Below are 25467 nucleotides of genomic sequence, written 5' to 3' on the forward strand. Positions count from 1 at the left end.
ATGTCAAACCCAGAACTGTTGGACATGCTACACCTAAAGAAATCCCAATCCCTCTGAGCTACATGCTCTAGGGACCTAAACCTTGTCACCACAATAAACAGGACATGCTGGAGGGATAGATTCCTGTCCTAGAGACTTCCCATACTCTGGAACAGGCTACCCGTCTATGTCAAGCAAAGTTCTTCATTAGCACTCTTCAAGAAAAATCTTGATGAGTGGATGGGAAATAGGAAATACTCCCCGGGGATCACTTCTGTGTCTCTGCTCGACAGTGGCACAGGAAAATAACTTTCTTGGGTGGCGTAAGCCAGGGAACCTTGTTGGCTAGGCTTACATAGGCCCTTGGGCTGATGGCCTAGTACCTACTTATGAACCTATGAACCAGTGTGCCCTGCTAGACAGAAAAAAATATATAAATATATATCAGACTGTACTGTATTGTAACTGATTACATGTATATGCTTTGTCAAAGGATAGTGGAAGAGAAAAGGTTAATCTCAGTCCACCTGATTACTGGGCCTAGGCCATAAAATGTTATCTTACAGTTTTGAATGAAGCCAGAGAAGCAATGTCTGTAAGAAGCATGGTTTGTTTGTCTCTGTAGGAAGAGCAGAAGTGTTAAAATTGTTTTATAGCTTCCAGATGCTGCAATAAACTTTGGCGAAGCTCAATATATGTATTGTGATATATATGTACTAAATCCTGACAACTTTTAGTGATGGAGGTAGTGTGGAAAACAAAGTCAGATGACCAGATGTATGTGATGTCATTCTGTAGTCCATCACTAAAATGATGTTTTAATACTAGGTAAGAGTGAAGTCTTACAGCAGTCTGTTTTTGTAACCTGACAAAAAAGGATCTCTCACCCACTTCATCTTGCCTTGCTCTAGTAAGTGAACCAGGGAATAGTAATTCTTTAGATCAGTCAGGAAAACATAGCAAGATTAGTTAAGTACTGTTTTTCTGTATCTGTGTGAATCTATTTGTCTGTTATTTTAATATTTCCTGTGATCGAATCTCTTGTGTTTATTGTAAATAGATATGTAGTATTTTCATGTTATTTTATGATTTATTATTAAATATATTTAAACTTTTCATTGTGGCTAGTCCATTAGAGAATATTGTAACCTTTGAAAGTACTCATATCTATTTGGTGACTCTGTGGCCACTCCTGAAAGCCTTATTGCATTGGCCAAACACTATAATTTGTATTAATATTAATTTCACTCAGTATAATTGAGTACCCTTGTAAGAGCCATATAGTAGCTGGCTTTGGAGTGTCTGGTGGCAGTAACTACCTTATAGTCTATGCTGAAGGGGCATAGCTAGTAAATCTGTGCCAGACGTTCCCAGATGTGTGTGTGTGTGTGTGTGTGTGTGTGTGTGTGTGTGTGTGTGTGTGTGTGTGTGTGTGTGTGTGTGTGTGTGTGTGTGTACATACGTGTGTGCATGTTTGCACGCGCATGTGTGTGTGTGTGTGTGTGTGTGTGTGTGTGTGTGTGTGTGTGTATGTGTGTGTGTAAAAATCAAATCTCAAAGAGTGTGTGTTTGAATCTCAAAGAGTGTGTGTGTCAGTTGCTTGGAGCAGGGACACAAAGCACTGGTTTCACAGAGAGGATGCTGGCGAATTTGGCTTGGACACTCAGCTGAGGACTCAACTCTATAACTGTGACAGTGCGGAGTCATATTAGGAACCTGGAGGGAGACAGAGAGTGAAATCCAGATCCGGGACTGAGTGTATTCCCTGTGTGCTCTTAAAGGCAATTGCGCTTGATGCAGATAGCTGCATTAGGAAATACTGTGTGTATCTACTTTTGTTCCAGGCGAATGTCCCTCTCCAGTGTCAGTGGTTTGGATTCAGGTTCCTTGATTACAGGCCCAGAGAGGGGATGTCACACAGCCAATTAATGTAATACTGATATGGCTGATGGAGGCTGGTCCACTATGTCACCTACTGTCCCCTTTGACAGTGATCCATCTCAACCGCCTCGACTGCCCATTATCTTGCAAACTGTCCCCAGCTTTGCTTTAACAAAATAATTTCAGACTTTATAGTTTCATTTCGTTTTGTTCTTCAAATGCATGTTGAAGCAAAACATGATAATCTATTAAATGTTTAATTGAACTAGAGTAATAACTAAAATATTTCCATGATTTTAGGGCTTTGTTTAGAATTCTTGAGAAAAAGTTGATGCTTTTGATTGTTGCTTGGGGACCCCCATAAATATGTCCCAAATTGAACACCACAGCTTCTAAGGCTGACCTTGACATGCATCATATTATTGAATACTGCGCCACAATTGTATCACACTCAGATAAATGTAGCCTGACATTTGCTACATTTGTATGATGTGTTAACACCGTAATGTTGGCATCTAATTTTATTTTGTCTAAGTCTTGTCTGGCCTACTTATCCATTTGTGTTATACACATAAGGACATCCTATGCATATTGATATACATAATTACATTCAGACGCATATACACACAAAACCCATTTGTCAGTGGACTAACTACACTTGAGTTGTAGCTTGATTTATAGGCATTTTTGTATATGTCATATAACAGTGAGTCTCATTTTGCATATAAAGTATATCATATCTGCTATGGTTAAACAACTGTTTGTATGGGTCTATATTCGATAAGCAAAAGTTTATCTTACCGAACGCTGACATTATTGAAAATCCTGGAACTTGAAACTGCAATTGTACCCCCCACTAAATATGTATTCCAACTCCGAGATCGCACTACAGTGAGGAAAGGGCAAATATTCCCATCTTCACTGTACTGCGATCTCACAATTCCGGTTTTGGGTTCCGGGATTTTCCCTCATGTTAGCATTCGGTAAGATAAACTTTTGTTTATCTAATATAGACCCGTTTGTATGTGTATCATATCATTATTCTGTTTATGTACTGATCAATGTGCCACATCTCTGTATGTATCATGTCCTTCCGTATTTCAATACATACATACATGCACTGCATGCATGAGCAGTCAAAAACTTTCTAAATTCACAAGATGCGGTTTGCTGATAAAATGCTTTTCTCGTCACTTAATGCAATTACAGGACTGACTGCACCGGTGTCTGTGATTCTTCTCAATATTTCCACATTATCACAAATGCGTACACTGCCATAACAACATCAGTGCTATTTTCTTCATACACATAAGACAATGAAAGCCTTACAGTTCTTTAGCCTGTATGTATGCTCTGACATTAATCATGTGGATGTAATTTGTTACCTTTGATAACTCCCACAATATTCTTTACAGTGACAGAGTAGTTCCATATACCTGCCACATGGGTGTAGCTAGGCACTCTCAATATAATCATGTGAGTACCACAATTTACTGAGCACACTTCAAGAAATGTATAATGGAAAACGTACAGTTAGATTTTATAACTGTATAAACTATTGTATAATTAAGCAATAACCCATGCCTGGGTGTGGGTAATGCTGGATTTACCCACGGTTGGTGTGGTTTGGTCACGATAGTGAAGCCTGTGTAGCCAAACAAAGAAAACCATGGGTAAATCCTGCATTACCCACAACCAGAAGTGGATTATTGCTATTATACAATGACATTATTTAAGAAAAAAATACTTACTTTTCTTAAATAATGGCATTGTATAATGCCTCCTTGCTGCCCTTCCGCAGCTGTCCAGTATTCTGCGGCAGTTCTGATGTACTGCACATGTGTATGTTTATGCAGTACATCAGAACTGTGTGTGTGGAAGCAATGGAGAAAGGAAGATCTACGTTGCTTTTAAAAACTTGTCTCGCTATGTTAAATGAGTTTAACATAGCGAGACAGCTTTAAAAAAAGCAACGTTGAAAGGAAAATCTCTGTTGCTTTTTTTAAAGATATCTCACTATGTTAAACTCATTTAACATAGTGAGATAACAGCAACAGAGCTCTTCTGTTCTCCGTTGCTGTCCAAAAAAAAAAAAAAAAGACATACTAATGGAAAAGGTCTGGGCAACCGGACCTTTTTCCATTAATATAAGTCTTTGATTTACAATGTGCACACTGACCAAACAGCGTGCACGTTTTGGAATATTAATGGGGTGTTGTTGTATAATTTACATTAATATACAACACATGCTTTACTAACACTATATTAACTTTACAATAGCCTTTCTATGTTTAAAGGTGACAATAAATGACAATAAAATGTCCCTTTCTGAAGTGCATAGGGCAAAAGCTCTAGAATTCATTTTTTGTTTTACATAGTAGGTGTGGACTAAAGCATGCTATTGGTTACAACAGATAACTATCTGGTTGCACATCTGATATGTAATAACTGCAGTATATGCAATATTTCCTGAAGTATCGCATTTACTCCCCTTTGTTATACTGCAGGTGTGTCCCTCTCACATCCTTAGTCATCATTTCTTTTTTTATTTATGTACGTGTCCCTTAGTGAACAGGATTATTTGTATAGATAAAATATATATTTAATTAGAATTGCTTGTAGCCTACTATTGATATATCTTCCTGCACTTTCCTTGTTAAGCTTCCCCTGGCTCTTAATTATATAATAAAAGTTGCCCTTGCTATGTATTGTGCTGTTCAATGACTGGGGTTGGGTATCTATGCAGCGTGTTGTTTATATTGCGTGCTTGAGCCTCCATGCATCTGTTTGTGACTGTTATTATGCTTTCTGGCCATGAACTGGTGCTGCTGAACATACAGGCTTACTTAGCTGCTTGAATAATTAATGAGCACCGCTGCTTGTCACTCAAACACAAATGGAGCATGGAGGCTTAGTGTAATTTGCACACGCATGCTAATGAATCCCCGGAAGAGTCTAAAAAAGGTTTGTTTTGCAGGTTTTATGTAAGCAGATATTCTGTTCCCACAAGATGCATGCAGTGATATCACATGCCACATTATAGTACCATATATGGTATTGGCTTTAATCTCAGGTTATCTTCCTTATCTAACCTCTCCCCTTCTGTGAACACAATGTCCTAATCATTACAACTCAAAATCCTGAAAGCAAGTATGTCTGTTTACCCCTTAACATTACATGTATATGTCTTCTGAATATAGTCAAGTGTTCTATCTAACATTGACACCTTCTCTTTGCTGCACAGTATCCATTACTCGGGTACATTGGTTAGCTAATATTTTCTATAACCAGCAAATGGAGAAAAGCATTTCTTATGAAGAATAATTAGATGTCACAAAATTAAATTGCACATTAAGCAATTTGTTTTTGGATTTATTCCACTACTTGTAAGTTAGATATTTCTGGTATTACAAATATGATTTGGTCATTAACAAAGAAGGTATTGTGGCTAGTATGTTGACATTCTGAGTTACACCAAAACAAAGAAGTCTTAGACTTCAGGATCATGCTCCTCTACTGAACGTGATATACAGCACATCCAACGACCATTATTGCAAGTGCCTTTATAAAATTCTCTTGCTCTGCAGTTGTATTTTTCACAACGTCCTCCACTTTTTACACAAATGAATGAGTCTGAAAAAGGTTGAAATGCACCTAAGAAGAGATATTATAAAAATCATAATTATTACAAAGTATTCTTAAGGCTAATAATTTAAATATGTGATTTTATTTTTGTTAAAACACATTCTCTAGGTCTCCATACATTAGACACTTAATTCATATCCCATAAACATTTATTCTTTGCATTTCTTGTCATTGAGGTATCAAATCAGTAAATTGCTAGGGCAAGAAATTTGCACTTATCAATAATTTCTCTCTAAATCTATAACAAATGTGAGTATTATTTCATAAGTTATCTATGATTTCAACACATATATTTCTTTGCTCATTTCCAGAACATTAGTATAATATACTACACCAAGATCAAGGTTCACAGTTCATTTGTATGAAATGCAGATAAGGTTTTCTGAATAATGTGCAAATCATTTTTAGCAGGTGAGATCACCATTCTAGCTGAAATTGCAATAAGTCCAGAAGGCTTGTGATAACATCAGAAAAAGGCAGAATTTTAGGGGTTATCAGACTTGATTATTGTATTGGTTGTTTCTTAACCCTAGGGTGTGATTGAAATTGGTCCACTGAGATCAAGGTTGTACTCTTTTCAACAAATTAAACATAAAAGTTAGATAAAAAAATAAAATCCCTTGAGACTTGCAATAAAAGGAAGCAAAAAGGCTAAGACTGCTTTAGGAGTGAGGAACAAAGACAAAGATTAAACTGTGTGTAAGGACATGGGTGTGTTGTGAAACCTTGGAACTAAAATACCATAAGTATGTTCCGAAAAAAAAACTAACCTAATTGGACATTTTGTGCAGAGAAATAGGTATCTCAGAATAACTAACAACAATCAGCACAGTACATTAAGACAAAATCAAACCAGAAGTAAGATGATGCAAAACCATTATTATTTTACTACATGTTAAAAGAGAAGAGATAGGTTTATAGGTATGTACTAGACTAATGACCACCAGGGCCTATATAAGCCTAGCTGTGCAACCCAATCCTGTTCTATCCGTGTGTGTTATGGGAGCTTATTAGGAGGGGGTATGTTAGTTATGAAGTTAGGTATGTTAGTTTGGCATAGTGACTGTCTGCCTCTGTCTGAGACATAGGGGTCAGATCTTGGGTGAATTTCTGATTTCCCAACAATTGATTAAGTTTATGCAAAAACAGGGTTATGGATAGATTCTGCTTCACATGGATGGGAAACCTGTTCCAGGGTAAGGGGATCCACTGAAAATCACATCTGTCGCACCAACATGCCTGATTTATGCTGCAAGCAAAATGTATTGTTACTGATGAAGATGCAGTCAGCATCAAAAGTGATTTAATGACCTCGTTCCTGCATTATGGAGTGGAGTAATAATGGGATTGCATCATCTTACTCCCAGTTTGTTTCTGCCTAAGTGTGCTGAACTACTTGTTGTTTATCTATTTGTTCTGGGCTTGTGCACATTTTCTGGTTTAGTTCTCAGGCAGTTCAACCTTGTGTTTGTCTCAAAACAAGACCATACAAAAAAAAGAAAGATAAATTATTAAATTCAAGCCTCATTGATAAAAACTGAAAGTACCACACACTGAAAAGACAATAATGGTGGACTATAATCAAATATATATGCAATATGCTAATATTAATTGAGGACAATTAAGTACATACAGTAAATGGGACTGTAGATCAAAGTGTATGTGCAGTACCTTTAAGAAGCATAAGAAGAACTGAATGTCCACATACATATACCAGGTACATGCTATTCCCAGTGCCATTTTGAGAGTGCAGCCTGAGAGTGAGCATATATGATTGTAGAAGTTAGTTTGTATATGAGTTACTTAAGTTAAATAAATTAAACTTCTGTCATGATGTGTTTGCATATAATAAAGCTGCTTGAGCAGAACCCATGAAGACTCTTTTATTGTGTCCAAAGTAGAAGAGTGACATGGTGTCAGAACCAGGATCACAGAGAATACGATTCAGAGCCATGAGGTGCAGAGATGACAGTGAAGGTAAATTAAGAGAAACAAGCATGAAAAAAAATGCCAGAAAAGAAGCAAAGGTAATGAGAATATGCATAAAAAGGACAGAACAGGGCATTGGAAGGGCAGAAAATGCATTATTAAACAAGCGAGAGGCACAAAAGGTTTATTAACTAAGGGAAATGTTTAAAGTAAAGGTGTTTGACAAAATGATTAAAAGAAAAGTAAAATGAGTATGTTGAAGGCAAAACGGGCATGTTTATAGTAAAATGAGCACAAGAAAAGCACAATGGGCATGAAAAGAGATTAAACAAGTAAAATGAACAGTAAGGGCAAAAAGGGCACATTACACGTAAATAAAGTTAGGCAACTGCATGTTTTTTGGCAAAGTGCTGTGTTTTGGCATAACTATGGCTTTGTATTGTAACAAGGGCATAACTAAAGTTATTTGAAGTATCTCAAAGTGTGTAAAAGTTGTGTGCTTATTACTGTGCATGTATTCTAAAGAGTTTATTTGTATGCAAAGTACAACTATTTTTTGAAGTACAGTCAAAATATTGCCATTTCAAAGCATTTCTTGTGCTGGGTGTGTCTATTCGCAAAGTGTTGCCATTACAGAGTGTTTCTTGCACTGTAGAGAATTACCTCGAAAGGTAGCGCAATTGTGAGGAAATTTCAGTGCGCTGTGTACAGTTTATTTCAAAGTGCCATTACTTTGAAATGTTACTGTCTCTGAGCTTTTTTTGCCCATTTCATTTGCATTGTGCAGTTATTTGATATGTTTCTTATACGGATAAGAGGTGATTTCTTGGAATACAGTAATTTCAAGAGTATTACAGTGCCCGAGAGATGTATTTCACAAAGTTCAGTTACATAGAGGCTTACTGTGCTATTGGGCAAAGTTTCATGTATTGGCATAAATTCCTGGTATATGTGTATGTGTATGTGCTCGTGCTTATATGCAAAACCATTCACTGGTATGTGTTAATAGGTTCATATGTGTGTACTAGGCTAATGGCCCAGGAGCCTTTACAAGCCTAGCCCGTAGAAGTGCCCTGCCATCATGCTGCCCGATGTTAGTTCTCAGTGCCTCTATCAAGTAGAGTCAATGCAGTGATCCCCGGGGTGAACTTTTTATTTCCCATCGACTTATCAAGATGTCTCTTGAAAAGGGACAGTGAGGTGCTCTGTTTGACATGTTTGAGAAGTCTATTCCAGAGCATGGGCAGTCTCTGGGTTATGAACCTGTCCCTCCAGCATGTTCTGTTGATTGTGGTAATGAGGTTGAGGTTTATGGAGCATGTGGTACGGAGGGATTTGGATTTTTTTAGATGTAACATTTGTAACAGAGCTTGGTCAGACATGGCTTTTTAATTCAAGCAGAGATCACCTCTTGAAACAGGACAAAAAGACAGACTGATGAAATAAACAAATGAATCAGATTACTTGCCAAAGAACCAGACCCAGTATTTCCTAAAAACTTTAATATGAAGCGCTTTTCGTCCTGCCTTTTAGCAAAACTTCTTCAGATAACAGATACTTTCAATATTGTAAGTTATATACGCATAAAATTAGTCACATGATCAATTTATAAGCAATAAAGCACACACTTTTTCACAATAACCCTTCCATAACATTCCATCTGGCATTTAACCCCTCAGCTCCCATTATAATCTAGTCACGGTGTATAGCGTGAATGCCCAAGAAATTTATTCTATCCTGATTAAAAAGTGGGATATAGTTCAAAATGACTGCATGGTGGGACAAAAACTACAAGAGTGGCCTCATATTACCTTCAAGAGGGGTCCTAACCTGAAAAGCATCTTGGAGAGAAGACTGAATCTCCTTACACATAGGACAGGAATGTTTAAGTGCCTTATGTGTAATTTTTGTAAATATATTGATGTAGGGCAGAACTTTACCATCAGGGGGCAACGTTACAAAACAAAACACAAGCTAGATTGCTAATCTAAACTAGTGGTGTATGCAGCTTTGTACCAAAGTTGCCCAGCCTTCTATATAGGCAAAATGGAGAGAAGACTGAGAGAACGAGTCTACGAAAATCAATATGCTATTAGTAAATTAAAATTGGAGAACGCCTTAGCAAGGCATATTAAAGAATACTCACAACATCATTAAAAATTCTGAGCAATAGATTGCATCATACCAGATGGAAGGGGTGGCTCAGAAGCATTGTTGCTAGAAAGATTGGAACTGTTGTGACAGTTCCGCACTAATGCATATCATTACCCTGGTCTGAACAAAATGTGTTCCATTTGCTGTATTTTAAAGTTGAGAAGCTTAAATAGATGAAGTTTAGTCTGTGTTAATTTATAAGTAATTTCATTATGAAGTATATTAAGTATGAAAGCAAGTTTGTTATAAACTAGTTTAAGTATGCATATGTAAATTCTAATAACATTTTACATTGTATGGAGTGAGTAAAAAAGTTTGTATAATAGGAGATGAGGGGTTAAATGCCAGATGGAATGTTATGGGAGGGTTGTTGTGAAAACGTGTGTGTTTTATTGCTTTTAAATTGATCATGTGACTAATTTAATGTGTATATAACTTATAGTATTGAAAGTATCTGTTATTTGAAGAAGTCTTGCTAAAAGACAAGATGAAAAGCGCTTCATATTAAAGTTTTTAGGAAGTACTCAGTCTGGTTCTTTGGCAAGTAATTTGATTCAGAGATTGCCTTTTAGTAGGGTCTATATTGCAAGCGCGGATGCTTAGGTTGTTGAACACGGCATGATCAGCACCTATTAAGTGAACTGCGAGTACACCGAATGCTGGAAACCGCAAAATTTGAAATCCCGATTCGGCATAGTCGGCCCTTCTGCGGTACAGCTCCGTAAGGTAAGTGTGCGATAGTTACGGACCTTAGGGTTAGGGTGCGGGTTAAGGTAAATGCATAGATAGTAATGCATGTAAGTGTTAGATGTAGGGTTTTTTTAAGTGCATGTGTGTGGATTATTTATTTTGTTTGGGTATAGCTTATTAAGGTAAGTGTACGATAGTTACGGACCTTAGGGTTAGGGTGCAGGTTAAGGTAAGTGCATAGATAGTAATGTATGTAAGGGTTAGTGTAGGGTAGAAGTAGGGTTTAAGTTGGTGTATGTATGTGGTTTATTTATTTTGTTTGGGGGGGTAGCATGTAGCGAGTGGTGTAGTGGGAAGTATGGTTTATGTTCGTCACTGGGTGGAACAGTGATGGCCAAACAAAATGATTCAGTCATCTGTACTTCTGCGTTTTGAGGTTTTGATGACTTGTGTGTTTGTTGAATATGTGTTGATCATGTTGTATTCGACAACCTAAGCATTCGTGCATATAACATAGACCCTCTTAGTAGATGATATGAGACAGAGAATAGCTGGAGTTTTATTTAATCTGTCCATACAGGACACGTGTTTACAGCCTAGAATCCTCTTCGTGAAGTACTTTTGTGGCCTTTCCAGCTGTTGCATGTGTCTAATGAGGTACATGCCAAATGGGGCATTATACCTGATCATTGGCCTAATCAGGGAGGAGTAGAGAGAGTTGATGACCTCTTTCTTCCTGGATGCAAAGCCCTTGGTAATGAGATGTGCCACAAAGAAGGACTTTCTAACCACAGTGGCAATGTGGTCGTTGAAGAAGAGGTTGCTGTCTACCTGTATCCCCAGATCTCTTATAATGCCTTCAGTGTTCAGTGGGCTCCCATTTATGTGGTAATTAGTGGGAAATGAGTTTTTCCAAAGGGGTACTGATGCATTTTTTGGCATTAAGCTTAAGGCCATGGTTTTGACACCATTCATTGGTCTCAGTGAGGCCTTTCTGCAGGATGTCTACATCACTTTGGGAGTTAGTAATGGCTCCCAGCTTGCAGTCATCTGTGAACTTGGTCAGCCAGAGTTCCTACATGTTGACCTGGACTTCTGAGAATAAGATGCGAAACAGGAGAGAACCCAGGATCGATCTGTCTGGGACTCAGCTAGTGACTGGTCGGCAGTCTGACTTGGAGTCCTCTACTTTCACACTGTGGGTTCTATCTGTGAGCCAATTTGCAACCCACCTAGTGATATAGGGTTTGATGCCTAGTTTGGTGAATATCAATAATTCCTGAGTGGGGAATGGTATCAAAGGCCTTGGTCAGATCAAGATAGGCTGTATGAACTGCCTTGCCCTCATCCACAGCTCTGGTGACTGACCCAAAGAAGTCAACCAGGTTGAGCAGGCATGATCTCCCTTTCACATAACAAAATTGCGTGGGATCTTGAGTTTGGAGATTCCCTATATCCTTGATAATTAGGTCCATGATGATGTGCTCCATGGCCTTACATATCAGACTCATCAGGCTAATGGGGTGATAATTCCCAGGGTCAGTAGTTGCTCCCCCTTTATGGAGAGGGATGACAGTAGCAGTGCATCATTCGGTAGGGACAAAGCCTGAGGTGAGGCTGTGATTGAACAGGGCACACAGATGTGGTGCCAGTTCACTTTGCAGTTCATGTAGAACCCATCCAGGATTATTGTCGGGTCCCATGGAAGCTGTTTTCTTGGCCTTGGACAATGCAGCTTTAACTTGTTCTGCAGTAATGCTGGGCGCCTGGCATTCCTTTGGTATTGTGATTGGTCCTTTAGGAAGGAGAGAGGGGTAAAGCTGACAATGAATCTGTCAGCCAGTATGTTGGCAATATCTGTTGGCTCAGTATACGAAATGCTATTGTGCAGTAACTCAGAGCAAACCTGGGTAATGCAGAGGAAATTCCTGATATAACTACAGAAGGCTTTGTGGCTGTTTTTAGTGTCTGCCGCAATTCTGCCTTCATAGCCAGCTTTAGAAGTTTTGATGAGGGATCTCAACTTTTTGTTGGGGCTAATAAGGTAGTTTTTCCAGTCTTGGGACTTCTGTTGCAGAGTTTACTAATGGCAGGGGACCACCAGATTGGCTTACGTTTTTTAGAGAGTGTCTTGATTCTGTTGGGTATGGCTAGTTCTATGCATTTGTGTATGTGTTCGTACAGTGCATTGGTGCGTGATTCAGCAGTCATGCATCTAATTTCCATTGCCATGCATGCCATAAATTTAGCCACCTCTGTGTTTAGGAGCCCAAAGTCAGCTTTGTTGAAGTTTTTCATGAAGAATGGTGGGAGTTGAGAGACTGGAGATGAAGGAGGTGACAAGAGGGGGGATGCAGAAGTAGGGGTTGAGGTGTTATTAGAGAAGGATGAGGTTAGTTTGGAAATAGAGTCTATGAAAAAAAAGTTGAATTGGGTGGCCAGATCTATATCTAGTGCATTTGGGTCTGGGCTTGGGTTTTCCACTGAGCCAGATTTTAGGAGGGTGGTGATGCCTTTCCAAAATTTTTGAGGATTGGTTTTATGGTTGTTTTGGAGTAAGGAGAAGTAATTCTGTCAATCTGCTGAGATAAGCTTTTTAACTGTATTGCGAAGTGTTTTGAATTAATTAAGGGTGGTGGGAGTTTTGTTTCTTTGGTAATGTGCCCAGGTTTTGTCTCTAAGTCGCATGGCAGTTAGTGTATTTTTTGTTAGCCAGGGGGCAGTATTGTTTCTTATTCTTTTGGTTTTTATGGGGGCAAAACTATCAAGCAGTTTTAGGAAAGTTGTATTGAAGTGTGCAGCAGCATTATCCAGGGGTAGAGTTTTTAGAGGGTTCCAATTTATTGATTTTAGGGAGTCTGAGAAGGTTATTTGGTTGAAGTTTTTAGGTAGCGAGTGCTGATGTAATTATGAGTTACTTGTAATGAAGAAGGAAGACGTCTAGTGAAAATGGGAAGATGGTCACTGAGGGAATCAGGAAGAGTTCCACTATCAGTGTAATAGTGGAGTGGGGGTGAGAGACTAAGATCCAGTCTAGGGTACTGCCACTGGAGAAGTCTTTAGAGGGCCTGGTAGTGAGGTTGATGAGCTGAGAGTACTTATATAGGTTGATGTTTAGGGGGTGTGTAGAGGAATGAATGGAAGACCAATTAATATTTGTGTCTCCCATGATAATAGTTTCATTACTGATATTGGTAGAAAGCCAGGACTGGATATCCTCAAGTACTGAGATATTGTCTCCAGGGGGGAATGTAAAGTGAGGCTATGCATATGTGTTTGTGTTTATTTAATTGAAATAGAGCTAATATTAATTCTGCATTGGAGAAGTGAGGAATGGGTTTATTATAGGGAGTAATGGATAGGGAGGATGAATAGAGTAGAGCTACCCCACCACCCATTTTGTGGGCCCTGTCTTTTCTGATGATGGAGTAGTTAGGTGGTACTATTTAAGCATCTTTTATATGAGGTTTTAACCAGGTTTCAGATATAGCTAAGATGTCAGGTTTGTTGTGGAAAAGCCAGGCATGGAGGTTGGGGATTTTGTTAGCTATGCTTTGGGCATTTAGAGAAGCTAGTAGGATGGATTTAGAAGTAGGGGATGTTGTGTTTGGGCCTGGGTTAGGGTGTATATCTCCAGATAGAAGTATGGTTGTTAGGTGTTGGATTATGCTGATGAGGTGTTTGGATTGCCTTGCTTGTATGTTGTATATTATCAGATTTGTGTGGATATTGGAGGTTAGAGAGGGGCTAGAGTAGAGCTTAGTTTGTAGTGAAAAAATAGATGGAGGTTAAGGGGATACAGTCCAGGGGAGATTGAAACAAATGAGTGTAAGTGAGTTGAAGGGAGTGAGTTGGTTGTGTGAAGGAATGGTATGTGGTTTGTGGAGTTGGGCTGGGTACGGTAGTAGATATAAGTAAGGTTCAGAAAAAGTAGTAGTTGAATTGAGAATGATATAAATTTTGTAAGCATGTTGAGGCTTTGATAAAGTAGAATATATAGTGTAGGGAAAGGGTTAGAAATATATATTGCCTTATTAAATATGAAGGGAAGTGTGAGGAGATTTGTTGTAGGGGGAGGGGGTAGGAAGAAGATGGTGGTGAAAGGGGTGTAGTGTAATAGGTAGAGAGGAAGTAGGAGTGGTTAGTGGTGTGTTGGGTAGGGGGTAGGAAGAGGAAAGTGGTGAAAGGGGAGGGGTGTAATAGGTAGAGAGGAAGTATGAGTGGTTAGGTGAGTATAAGTGTAGATGCACTGGGGGTGGGTAGAATTTGGGAGTAGGGTAGGGGAGTGGAGTGAGCCCGAAGAGCGAACGGAGCAGGTTACACCCAAGGAAGGTAGGCAGCAGGACAATGTGAAAAACAATCTGTCTGGTGAAGGTAAGTACAGAGGAAGGTAAGCAGGGTGGTTAAAGGGATTCTTGGGGTGCAGTACGAAGGGAAAGGAGAAGACAGATTCCAGAGGTGGGGATAGGTAGAACTGTTACTTAGCAGTTAAGAGAGAGAAGACTATTAATATGTTATATTATAGTGTGTGTGGGAAGAAGTGAGGGAAGAGGGTTTATAGATGGGTAGACACTGCCACCTAGTGGACAGAACCTGAGTTTGTAAAGAGAGGAACCGCAGATCGATAGGTGTAGGGAGGAAGACGGCCCTGATATTGGGAAAATGGAGCCAGGGATGAGGCAGGTATGAGGGGAATTAAGTGCTTACTTTCAACTGTTTTCTTCACTTCTGTTTTACTGTATATCTGTGTAATCTGTGCAACTGTTTTTTACTCTCCTTCTTTGTCTGTTAGAGCTGAATATCTGTTACTGTCTGTGACCTTTTGAACTTGTAGTGAAATATTTTGTCTAGAGAGGCCGAGCTGTTTGGCAGAAAAAATCAGTCTTGTTTGATCTAGCTAAAAACATTCCTGAGACACTGTTATTTTTGATTGGATAATTGGGCTGGTTTCTGTTTCTCTGCCTTTACTAGCCAGTGTTTTAAACCAGTTGTACTTATTTGCTCAAGCTGTTCAAAGCTGCAGTGAGAGGTCTTCTGCCATTTGATCTGCTGTGATATTGGAAAAAAAGATATGTGCTTATTTTCAACTGTTTTCTGCACTTCTGTTTTACTGTATATCTGTGTAATCTGTGCAACTTTTTTTTGTCCCAGCCACCCGCCCAGCTGTTGTGGTGGTCTTAAGTCTTGGTGGCTTTGAGTTACTCGCCTCTTGTATAAAGTTGATAATGGACACTCCCCCAGTCATATTACATCAGCTCATACTACTGTTTATTGTGAGAACTTAGTAAAGTTCCACCCTTTAGCTTCTGAACCTTGAATTATCTCATTATCTTCTGTCACTTCACTTGCTACTAAAAAAAAAAAAACTGTACCTCTTTCTACTTCATTTTGCTGCTTGTTCTTAGGAGTTCAACTGCATTTAGTTTACCATATTTATTACTGCTTGTTGGTAGACTCACTAAATTCATGACAGTATTCTATTGAACCGCTGCTTTATTTGTGCTGTCTGTTACTGTTGTGATTTGTGAGCTACTGTTTCAAAGCAATCTACTGACTATATTTCATTGCTATCTACTGCAATTCATTACTGTTTAACTGCATTTTACAGCATTTTGTTGCTGTTTAACTGTATTTTTTCATACTGCGAGTTCTATTCTTTTGACTATAAGTGATTAATCTGTGCTTCATTGTGTGTTTTTTCTTACTGAGTTCTTAACCTTAAAATTGAGTAGCATAGTCGAGATACAGGTCTGTGGCATCCAGAGATTCATCTGCATGGTTTTAAACCCTTTTTGAGGTATTCCAGCTACAGGTTTTCCCTTAGTAGCACTTGTGTTATTATTTAGTAATACTATTCGTAGACTTCCTCCCTTTACCCTCTTAGCTCTTCAGTTTCTGACAAATATGGATGGACAATTTCCTACATTTTCTCCTGCCAGTCTGGTTGATAGGGCATCCTGAGACAGTGTAGCAACTGCCTCATGTATATGGATAACCCTCTACTACTACCACCTAGGAACACAATTTGTGAGAGATGCAAATACATCAAGCATCTAATGTCATTGCTCTCTCCCACACAAACCAGTATATCTGGCACCATGAAGGTTGGCAACACAAACACCGCACCTCAAACACCACCCACACCTACACAACACACTTCCACATATGTAACAAAAGCATACCCAAACAAAAGAAACCTCAGAGGCATAAGTGCACACAAACTCCACTGCCCACCACACCACACACCACACATAGTCCAAACACCTGTGTCTCACAGCCATTAAGGCATAAACATAAACCCAACATATTAGTCATAGGAGACTCCATTGTGAGACACACATATGTGCCTCTCACCTGGCTGGATAAGGAGAACGTCACAGTTAGTTGTTTGTCGGGTGCCAGAATCTGTCATATCACCAATGGCATCAAGTCTCTCAGCAGGTACTGTTATGACTCTGTTATAGTCCATGTTGGAATAAATGAATGACTTGAGACATACCTCCCTGGACTATATGAAGAGAGACATGATCGAGCTCGCTGAGTATGTGTCCCAGGCAGGTATGTTCCTAGCCTTAAGCAGCATTCTAGTGTCACCCAGAATGATGCCTCAATACAAACGGAAGATGATTGACTTTAACAACTATCTATTTTGGTATTATTCAAAGGGGATCCAGTACCTGACAGCCTGGGATGATATGATTGACAAGCCACAATGCTTTGCCAGAGATTGCCTGCATTTGTCTCTCTTGGGCTTCAGGCTCCTGGCAAAGGCTTTTGCCTCCCCCATAGTGCCTTTTTTAGGTAATGCCATGAGGCCAAAACTATCAACATGAACATTTCAAATAAACGATAATTAAAGGTCATGCTGCTAAATGCTAGGAGTCTAAACATGGAACTGCACTCATTGCAAGCATTCTTAATCCTGGAAGAAGCTGATATTTGTCCAGTTACAGAATTCTGGTTCAAAGCTGCAGAAAGCACCCCACCCATACCAGGTTACTCATCCTATCATTTATTCAGACCCAAAGCCATGGGCAGAAAAACAAAGGGAGGTGGAGTTGCAATATATATAAAAGACATACACACCTCTCGGATGGTCAAGCAGTATGATGCACAGGAAATACTCCAGGTGCAGTTAACAATTGACAAGACCCCTATTCAAATCTTGGGTAGCTACAGGCCTCCAACTTTGACTCAAGATGCCCACTCCACCTATCTGGACCTCTTTGAATCTATCAAGATTCAATCCTTTGCCCTGATCCTGGGGGACTTTAACTATCCAACCATAGATTGGAAGACATATTCATGCCAAAACACAAATGCCCAGAGATTCCTTGATTTTGTCAATGCAAATGCCTTGGACCAGTTGGCTGACACCCCTACAAGAGGTGAAAATATCTTGGACTTGGTATTAACAAACATGAGTAATCATTGCAGCATCCCTACAGTGCAAAGAACAAGGCAGGAAACCACTGGATAAACACTTTATATAAGTAAAGCTTTCAGATACAATCCTTTCTCAATACAAAACAATGCATAGAACCAGCTCTTTATATATAGGTCCAAATATATCACATGACATGAAGCCAAAATCACATGATATGTCATCCAAATCACAAAAACATTTTAAAGAAACATTTTAAAAAAACTTTTTTAAAAAACTTAATACAAAAACTTGAAATACTTTAATAAAACTTTAAAAAATATATATATTTAGATAAAACTTCAGGCTAAGAGATTAGCTCTACTTAATTTAACTAAAATAGGTTTGAGACTGACTTGGCTATTCAAGCCTGGTTTTGAATCACTCATAAGTCTCAAGATCCATTCATATTCTTTAATTTCTAAGTGATTATTTAGGTCCCCTCCCCTAGGTGTAGGTGTAACGTGGTCAATAATTCTAAACCTAAAAAAATGCTGCTGACCAAATTCCTCTATATGTTTGAATAGTGCATTCCTGTCATAGCATCTCCTAATTTCTGACTTATGTTCAGTCATCCTGTCCTTAAGCCTACGGGTAGTTTATTTTCTAGCATCCCTACAGTGTCATCATCCCTGGTAAGATCTGACCACAAAGCAGTCACTTTCAAAGTAACCATCTCCCCCGACCACCCCCCTGCTAGGGTCAAACAAAAAAACTTATTCAAAGATGATTACAATTGCCTGAGGGAAGGTATAAACAGCTTCACAGCCCCCTACCCTTCCACAGAAACTGGCACATATATCCAAACTTACACCAAAGTACTATATGAGCATTTATATGGCTGCATGAAATCAGGAATACCAGGCAGGATGAACTCCTCCTCCTCAAGGAAGAGTAAACATGTCTGGTGGACATCTACAATAAATAAACTCTATAATAAAAGAAAACAATTGCTGTCCAGGACCAAGAAGGAGTAGGTGTCTAATTGGAAGCAATCACCTGAACAAGCAAAAAAGAGCACTAGTGAAATCCTCCAAAGCAAACTTGAAGTCCAAACTGGCCACGTCCACTAAAGTCTTGCTTCACATATGTCTGCAATCTCAAGGGAAGCACCCAGATCTACTCAGAAATGGTGGTCAAGTACACTACGTACACAAACCCTGTAGATATAGCCAACCTGCTGGCAGACAGGTTCAGTGAAAACTTCACTCATCTGTTCCTCCATCAGTAAAACAGGACATCCCTATACCTGGCTCCTCCCCTTATCTCTAGGGAGCAAGTCATCACTGCCTTCTCAAAAGGCAAAAAATACAGCCTCCATGGGACCCGAAAACATCCCAGGCTGCATCCTACATAAACTCAGGCAGGAACTTGCAGCACCACTAGGCACCCTATTCAACCAAAGCCTGAGTACCGGCTTCATCCCAGCCGAATGGAGGACAGCTAAAGTCATCCTTTTGGACAAAGGTGGAACGTCCACTGATCCAGGAATTTATAGATCCATCATCCTAACTAGCCTGTTCTGCAAGGCCATGGAGTGGATTATCATGGACCTCATTAACAAGGACATTGGCAACCTCCAGACACTTGATCCCACACAGTTTGGTTTTGTTAAGGGGAGGTCATACCTATTAAATTTGGTTGACTTCTTTGAGACAATCACCAAGGCCATAGACGAGGGGAAGACAGTGCACACCGCCTACCTTGACCTGGCCAAGGTCTTCAGTACTATTCCTCACTCAGGTATAATAGATAAACTCTCTCAACTAGGCATCAATGCATATATTACCAGATGGGTAGCAAACTGGCTCACTGATAGAACCCACCTAGTTAAAATAGGGGGAGCTACCGCAAGTAGTAGACCCATAACAAGTGGAGTTCCCCAGGGATCGGTCTTGGGGCCTCTGCTGTTTGGGATATACTTGTCAGAGGTGCAGGACAAATGTAGTGGGCTATGGCTGACCAGATTTGCAGATGACTGCAAGCTGGGTGCTGTCATCAATTCCCATAGTGATGTGGACATCCTCCAAGAGGGTCTCACCCAAACAAATGACTGGTGCCAGAAACATGGCCTCAAACTGAATGCCAAAATATGCATCATCATCCTGTTTGGGGAGAATGACATTCCCACAAGTTATTACATTGATAATAAGGCACTAAGCACGCAATCAGTCATGAGGGCCTTGGGAACCCAGGTTGATAGCAAACTGACTTTTGACCACCATATTCCCTCCATTGTATGGAAAGTTTTCTACATGACCCACATCATTAGTAAGGGTATCTCATCCAGTGACAAGGTGATCATAACATCCCTATATTCTTCCCTTATAAGACTGATTATTGAATGCAATGCCCCTTTCAGCATGTACCTCAGAAAGCACATGCAGTAGCTGGAGAGACCACAGAGATTCCTCACCCTGAGAATCCAGGGCCTCAAGTGTCTGCCCTACATAGATAGGCTAAAAGCCCTGTCCCTCTATTCAGTCTCCTACAGACTCCTCAGAGGTGACCTCTGTCAGGTATATAAAGCAATCTCAGACCACACCCTGATGGGACTATTGCATATCTGCAAGTCAAGCTCCACTCGAGTAACCCACACCCACAAAACCTCAACCTAGTCTGTGACATCAATAGGACTTGGTGGCGGGACAGATTTGTGCACCGGTGACTCCCTCTTTTGTGGAATAGACTCCCTCTCCACATAAAGGAGAGTACCTCATTAAACCTTTTTAAGTGCAATCTGGATAACTGGATGGGGAACAGAAAATGCACTTCTGGGATTCCACCTATGTGCCTGCTGGACAGTGGCATAGGGTACTGACTTGTTGGAATATGGGCTAAATTCTTGGCTAGGCTTGTAAGGGCCTCAGGGCCAATAGCCTAGTAACTTCCTATGATCCTATAAAAAGCAGCTTATTCAGATAAAGATACACACACCAAGGCATTCTTCTTCTGGCTTTTCCCAGTTAGGGGTCACCACAGAGGATCACGGTCTGCTCATGATTGGCAGTGGAGTTGTATGGTGTCAAGTTGCCAGCCTGGCACCCAACCTGCCACAGAAGGCACACACGCACAGGGCCAATTTAGTGCGTCCAATCCAACTACAGCATGTCTTTGGGATGTGGGAGGAAACTGGAGCACCCGGAGGAAATGCACGCGACCACAGGGAGGACATGTAGTCTCCGCACAGAAGGCACCCCAGCCGAGGATTGAACTGGAGAACCTCTTGCTGTGAGACAGCAATGCTAACCACTGTACCACCGTGGCCACCTGCACAGACCAAGGCATTCATTTTGCTAAACTTAGCTGGATCAGAGGCCATAGAAAGAGAGCATTAATTTGTGTATGCACCAGCAGTATATGAAGGAGAAGGTAAAAAAACGTCATATTTTTGTACAGGCTGAATCAAGGGAGGATCCTGAGTGTTTGAAGTGCAAGTTCAGAGAAATGTGAAACCCCCAGACAAATATTACATTAAAGAGGCATTTGTTTTACATGAGAGATCAGAAACCAGGGGAAACTTTTGCAGCTTATATAACCAATCTGAGAAACAAAGCCAAAATGTGTCGGTCTGGTGACTTAAAAGATGAGTTAATAAAGGACAGGCTCATGTGTTGTATTAATAGTGCTGCTGTGAGAAAGATTTTGCTTCAGACAGTGATTTAATATTGAGTAAAGCCATTGAGATTTGCCGGATCCATGAGGTGACAGAAAACACACAAGTATGCTTGCAAGTGACAAGAGCATGGTTTCAGCAGACTCCAGAGCAAATGTAGATAGTATGCAACATGTGGCAAACAGAAATAGGCCTACTAAGCACATGGCAGCCACAAATCCTGCTGGCTCACCAAGGAAACAACATCGTTTTCCAGCAAGTTCTAAGACCAGTTCAGTTAAGGGAGCATGCTCAGTGCAGTACAAGCATGAATCAGGAAAACCCGAGTCTAGCTTTATTGTTAACTGTCGCAATTGTGGTGCAAATCATGAGTCTAAAAGAGAGAAATGCTTAGCATTTAGTCAGCAATGTTACAAGTGTAAAAAATGTAACCATTTTCAAAAAGTTTGCAAATCAGGTAAACTTCACACAGTTGCAATGAAAGGTCACGTAAAAAATCAGGTTGATAAAGTGGAGAGGCAGCAGTCAGCTTTCTATGCAGATGGTGTTTCAGTAATTGATGAGAGAGCTGATGCAGTGAATTTATTGGCAAAAGGCAAACTATTTTGTACACTCCTGATCAATGGTAAATCCACAGAGCTTAAAACAGACACTGGTTCAAAGTGTAAAGTTATATCAGCAGACTCATTTGTTAAAGTTAGAACTAATGAGCAACTCAATGTGGCCAGTATGCAAAACGTTTTGCTTATGAAGGTGAAGAGATTCAAACTGAAGGTTCAGTGATGCTTTCATGTTATTTGGCCAAGAACTGTTACAACTTATAGGTTCATAGGTAGGTACTAGGCTATTGGCCCTAGGGCCTATATAAGCCTAGCCAAATGGTACCCTGGCTTTTGCCACCCAAGAAAATTATTTTCCTGTGCCCCTGTCAAGCAGAGCCACAGAAGTGATCCCTGGGGTGAATTTCCTATCTTCCATCCAATCATCAAGATTTTTCTTGAGTGCTAATGAGCAGCTTTGTTTGATATAGATAGGTAGTTTGTTCCAGAGTATGGAAAGTCTCTGGGACAGGAATCTATCCCTCCAGCATGTTCTGTTTATTGTGGTGACAAGGTTTAGGTCCCTAGAGCATGTAGCTCGGAGGGATTGGGATTTCTTTAAATGGAGCATGTCCAACAGCTCTGGGTTTGATATAGCTTTGTATGTTACGCAGAGATCGCCTCTGAGTAGGAGATATGCGACAGAGTAAAGCTGGAATTTTTTGAGACGGTCTGTGTAGGGCATCTGCTTCAGGCCGGTAATCCTCTTTGTGAGGTATTTCTGCAGCCTTTCCAGTTGTTGTAGATGTCTTGTGAGGTACAAACCAAAAGGTGCATTGTACTCTATAATGGGTCTAATGAGTGATGAGTAGAGGGAAACAATGACCTCTTTTTTTCTGGATGAGAAACCTTTTGTGATGAGGTGTGCCACGTAGAAGGATTTCCTGACTACTGTGGTGATATGATTATCAAAGGAGAAACTACTGTCCACCTGTGCCCAAGGTCTCTTATCACACTTTCAGTGTTACGTAGACTACCGCCTATGTGGTAGTTCATGGGTACAGAGTTTTTACCAAAAGGGATGACAATGCACTTTTTGGCATTGAGCTTGAGGCCATGGCTTTGACACCAGGCATCTGTCTTAGTGAGGCCCTTTTGTAGGATGTCCACATTGTTAGGAGTTTTGATTATGGCTTCTAGTTTGCAGTTATCTGTGAACTTTGTTAGCCAAAGACTGTCTGTGTTAGCCTGTACTTCAGAGAAGTAGATACCAAACAGGAGAGGAACCAGGACTGAACCCTGTGGTACTCCACTTGCCACTGGTCTGAAGTTGTATTTAGAGTCTGCTACTTTCACAGTGTGGGTCCTGTCAATAAGCCAGTTGGCAGCCCATCTTGTGACATAGGGATTTATACCTAATTTAGTGAGTTTATCTATAATTCCAGAGTGGGGGATAGTGTTGAAAGCCTTGGCAAGATCTAGATAGGCTGTGTGAACCACCTTACCATCATCTACGGCTTTGGTGACCACTTCAAAGAAGTCTATCAGGTTTAGGAGACATGATCTGCCTTTTCCAAACCCAAACTGGGTATAGTCCAGAGTTTGGAGATTACCAATGTCATTGTTTATAAGTTCCATGATGATACGTTCCATAGCCTTGCAGAGCAGGCTCATCAGGCTAATGGGGCGGTAGTTTCCACGGTCCTTGGTGGCTCCTCCTTTTGTGGAGTGGAATAACCATTGTTGTGCACCATTCAGTGGGCAGAAAGCCTGAGGTGAGGCTATGACTTGAACATGGTACTTAAGTGGGGTGCCAGTTTGTTCTGTAGTTCGTGTAGAATGCAGCCTGGGATGTTGTCAGGTCCCGTGGATGCTGTGATTTTGGCTTTGGGAAGTGTGTTTTTTACCTGTGCAGCCATGATTACAGGAACTTTGCATTCTTCCGGTATAGAGATGGGCCCTTTAGGGGGTGAGAGAGGGGTAAAGTTAGCACTGAAACTATCTGCCAGGATTTTGGCAATATCAGTTGTTTCTGTATATTTAGTGCCATTGTGCTGTAACTCAGAGCAGATCTAAGTGTCGCCATTGAGATTCTTGAAATAGCTATAGAATGCTTTGTGGTTGTCTGTAGAATCAGTGGCAATTTTGTTTTCATAACTAGCTTTGGAGGATTTTATGAGGATCTCTGCTTCTTACTGAGGCTGATCATGGAGTTCCTCCAATCATGGGATTTTACTCTTTTTTGCAACAGTTTCTTTCTTCTGTTGTAGAGTTTGTTTATGGCAGGGGACCACCAGATTGGCTTCCTTTTTTAGAGGATAGCATCTTGGTTCTGTTAGAGATTGCACAATCCATGCACTTGTGTAAGTGCTTATAAAGTGCATTTGTATAGAATTCAGCAGTTGTACCTCTATTGTCCGTCAGCATGGGTGTCGTGAAGTTTGCCACTTATGTCTTAAGAAGCGTGAAGTTGGCTTTGGAGAATTATTTTACAGTGGTTTCCCTAATGGGAGGTGGGGGTGGGATGTGGATGTCTAGGGTGATTAGCTTGTGATCGGATCTGACCAACAAGGAATTGACCTCTGGTGTGGAACACCGGTTGCCCATGTTGGTAATGACCAGGTCTAGGATATTGCTGCCTCTGGTAGGGGTGTGGATAAGCTGATCCAAGGCATTGGAATTTATGAATTACAGAAAACGTTTTGCACAAGAGTTGGTACATGAGCAGTTTTCCCAGTTAATGGTGGGGTAGTTGAAATCACCCATTATTAGGGTGTTAGGTTGTAACCTAATATTTTCCAATGTATCAAAAAACGAGGAGTGGGAATCCTGGGGCATGGAGGAGGATCTGTAGCAAGCTACAATTTGGATTGCAGTCTTACCCAAAGTAAGTTGCACTTGGATAATCTTGGACGCATTATGCTGAACAACTAGCCTGGAGGTGTGGATATACTTAATGAATATGGACATGCCTCCACCTTTAGTGTTTTGGTTCAGGTTAGGTGGCCAAAAGGTGTGGTATGAATTATAGCCTGGTATTGCAGGAATGCTCTCTAGAGCCTTGAACCAGGTCTCTGTCACTGCACTGATGTCAATGTTCTCCATTTTAAGGAGTGCCTCGGTGAGTGCATTTTGAGTAGCATTACCCTCAGATTTTGCTTGCTTGTACCTATTACTGTGGTGAATTTTTCATTTGAACTCTGCCTAAAAAAGGCACTATAGGGGTGGCAAGAGCCTTAGCCAGTATCCGGAATCCCAAGGGCAACAGGTGCAGGTCATCTCTGGCAAAGCATTTGGTTTGTCGATCATGTCATCCCAGGCAGACAGATACTGGATCCCCTTAGAATGACACCAGAAGCTTAGCCAATTGTTGAAGTCAATCATTTTGTCCTTGTACTGTGGTATCATTCTGGGTGATGGCAGGATGCTACTCAGGGCTAGGGTCATACCTGCCTGGGCTACAAGATTGGACAACTCCTCCATGTCTCTTTTCATGTAGTCCAGGGAGGTACGTCTCAGGTCATTCACACCAACATGGACAATGACAGAGTCATATTTGTACTTGTTGTGGAGTGACCTGAGTGCGTGCATTATGTGGCGGATCCTGGCAC

The 25467-nt window shown here is 40.4% G+C and overlaps 1 long non-coding RNA gene across 1 annotated transcript in view; it reads right to left on the reverse strand.

The window, feature by feature from the left end:
• Positions 1–5216: 5216 nt before the first annotated feature.
• LOC122813430 overlaps positions 5217–25467 on the reverse strand; it is a 30750-nt gene continuing 10499 nt past the window's right edge. Inside the window, exon 2 of the long non-coding RNA XR_006366683.1 lies at positions 5217–5514. This is a non-coding gene — a long non-coding RNA (uncharacterized LOC122813430). The remainder of the gene's footprint in view (positions 5515–25467) is intronic.

This window comes from Protopterus annectens, chromosome 1.part1 (genome assembly GCF_019279795.1).
Source record: "Protopterus annectens isolate FY-2018-M chromosome 1.part1, PAN1.0, whole genome shotgun sequence".
NCBI lineage: Eukaryota > Metazoa > Chordata > Ceratodontiformes > Protopteridae > Protopterus > Protopterus annectens.